Source organism: Alligator sinensis, unplaced genomic scaffold, assembly GCF_000455745.1.
Source record: "Alligator sinensis unplaced genomic scaffold, ASM45574v1 scaffold98_1, whole genome shotgun sequence".
NCBI lineage: Eukaryota > Metazoa > Chordata > Crocodylia > Alligatoridae > Alligator > Alligator sinensis.
The window spans coordinates 1,134,795-1,138,074 of NW_005842058.1; positions in this window are offsets into that span (position 1 = coordinate 1,134,795).

Consider the following 3,280-nt stretch of genomic DNA (forward strand, 5'->3'; position numbering starts at 1 on the left):
CATTGGATGCCAAAGACAATGGCTAAGCAGCTAGGGAACACTTAATACCATGGGCACCTATATGGCATAGTGGAGAGCCCTCAAGATGCAATAGCAGGGAACTGCCTGTGCTGCAAGGGATTGGTTGCTATGCACATGTCTTGCCCATCGTCGGTCTGCTTGGCCCCTGCTTCGCTCCTTTTAGTCCAACTGAGCCCCGCTGCCCCATGATCAGCCTTGCTGGGTCGTCTAGCTGGACCCTGTGTCCCCATCCTCAGTTGTCTCATGCCCTGCTGGGTCTAGTTGGTACTCGCCGTCAAGGCTGAGATGGCTGAGGAGTCAGACCCAGGGGAAAGAGCAAGCTCCATGCCGCAGCAGATGAAGTAAAGTAGGGATTAAGGGAAGGGGAAGGGTCCCAAGGGGCTCCCTCCCTGCAGCCTGTGGCAAAAGGGGTAGGACTTTGCTCCCCTTCTTTCCTGCCCCTGGAAGCACAAGGAGCTCTTGGAGCTCAGGGGCTGGAGGAGGCAGCACCCAGGGCCATAGCTGCCTCCTGGCTCCTTTTGCAAAAAAAAATAATTATTTCTATATATATAAATATATATTACTCCACTCCACCTCCAACATTCAAGTGGCCCTTGTGGTTCACTTGGCAGCTTAAAGCACACTAAAAACCTGCTACAGTTTGCACCGTGTAGCCGCACACACCCATCTGCATACGTGTACTCCCACCCACTGCCCTCCTCAGAGGGCGAGCTTCTGAGCTGCTTGGTGAGATGGAGGGCACTGCAGGAGGAGGCCCCTTTTGCAGGCAGGGCCCACGATGGACTTGGACTTGCAGAGTGGGACTCAGCAGGGCACCCCAGACCCCGCAGGCTGAGCAGCAGGCAGTAGGGCTGTGCTGTCCCGGGCTGCCCTTTTGGTGGGTTGTGTGCGCTGTAGAGATGGGGAGGCAGAAGATGGCAGGAAGACAGCCCCTGCCAGCCTGCCGAGGTGCTGCCAGTCAGAGTACTGCAGCATGGTATTACAGGGTATTGAAGCCACAAGTATCCACTGAGCTGCAAGCATGCTCGCCTCTTCCCACAGCCGAGCCAAACTAGGGAACATGACTGCCTCAGGCTACAGCAGTGTATCTCAACCCATGGGCCATGACCCAAAAGTGGGTTGCAAGAATATATGAAAGGGTCACAAACTTTAAATTTTGAAAATGCATCAAGTTTCTGCTGGGACTTACATCCAGATGTTCCTGACTAGAGGGTCGTGCCTCTCTGCTGAGGCTCAGACTAATTGCCATATTTGGGGTCAGGACAGAATTATACCCCATAAATTGGTATGGACTGTGGGTGCTTTTGACTTCAACTGTAGAGGGTAGTGTAGTTCCTCGGATCTCTCGAGCATATTTTAACAACTTTTGCTGCAGCAGGATGCTGGCTGCCATTGTCCCTTCAGCTTTACTTGTGATAGATTAAGGTGTTATGTCTTGCGGTTATGTCAAGGTTGACTATGTAGTTTTGCTAGGAAGTTAGAAAATAGGTGTGTATAAGGATGGTTTGGATAGGGAGAATCCTGCCTGAGGCAGGGGGCTGGACTAGATGACTCTTAGAGGTCCCTTCCAACCCCACTTCTCTACAATTTTGTGGTGTCAGGGTAGGGCCTGGCAGAAGAGTAGTATTGAAATTATGTAAAATATATATTAGAAAAAACGTGTATCAGTAAAAGAATTTATTACTAACAAGTTGCAGATGGTCAGTAAAAACCAACCTTGCGCTGTGGTGATAAACGAGTGCCCTTGTCTCTCCTGCTTTTATCTATGGCATGTTGTAAGACAGGGGAGGGCAAAATGCAGCCCATGGGCCACATGCAACCCACCAGGCCATTCTATCCAGCCCACGGGACCCCTAAAAATTTAGAAAATTAATATTTATCTGCCCTGGGCTGCCTGTCATGCAGCCCTTGATAGCTTGCCAAAACTCAGTAAGCGGCCCTCCACCCGAAATAATTGCCCACCCCTGGTGTAAGATGTTCCTTATGGTTCTGGTATGGAGCCTTATGACCGCGTGTGAGGATCTGAATTGGTGATTTCAGTTTGGAGCGATGATTTGTGGATTTCTTGGGGGGGAAAAAAAGATTTCCTACAAATGTAGGGAGACTAGATGTGATGTCACAGGAAGGCTCTTCCAATCTTTTTGCCCCCAGCACAGGTTGGTATAAGAGTAAGAATACTTATCCTAGCTATGTGCTGTTAACTGTGACTGCTGTTAAGCCAGGTCAGGTGGTTTGAACCTTTCACTGAAATTTATTTTATAGAGATTTAGGAATAACTTAATCTACCTTCATGTCACAAGGGGAGGCTATTCCTTATGTTGCTCTATGTTTTGCTCTTAGCTTATATACTGAGGCAATAGCTGTCAAGGTCAGGCCATGTACTGCACATAAAATAATAATAATAAAATGCCTAGCTCAGCACATGTTTCCTATGTTGGAGGACATTGCAAAAAGGATCAACAGCTCTTATATTGTAATAAAACCAGTAGCAACTCTCTTCTTGAGTTAACTATACTGCTCTTGGGATGGTTGTGACTCCTGCTAACTTGCCAATGAAGCTGAATGTTGCGTGCTAAATATGCATTGTAAATAAATGTTTGAGCTCTTCAGACATTTTGCTCCTGTTTTTCACAAAAAATGTGAATGGTTCCAACATTTTTCCTGAAAAAATTGTCTTTTCTTAATCTGCTTTAAAAATCTGTATAGTACATTATTGCTGTTGTTTGCAAAGATCTACTGTAGGCCTGTATGCTCCTCTCCCCCTCCCCTCGGGAAAGGGGCGTGACTGAACTCCTCTTGCTGCCTCCTGATTGGGGGATGAGCTCCACCAATCAAAACAGCAAGATTTCAAGCCTGGGACTCAACCCAAGCTCCAAGAGGCAAGCTTGCCACATTTTATCCCAGGGCTGGCTTGCAGCACCTGTTATTACATTGGCTTTTGTGGCCTCCTTCTGCACTTGGAGCCTGCAGTCTGAATCATAAATTTTAAGCACTACAGCAATTTATACTTCCCTGCAATCACAGGTAACTAGTGCTTTATGGTAGCCTGGAAGTCAGAGACCCCAAAGACTCCTAAACTCCCCCGCTATTGTTATCAAATTAACCTAATCACTTAAATCATAAGCGAGACTTTATAAAGGGGGATAAGGCAAGGTGCCACATTTATTGATCACATGAGTTAGACATAGAGGTTTGGGCACACCATTCATACAAACACGCACAAATCATCATGCATATCAATACACACAGGCATTCACAT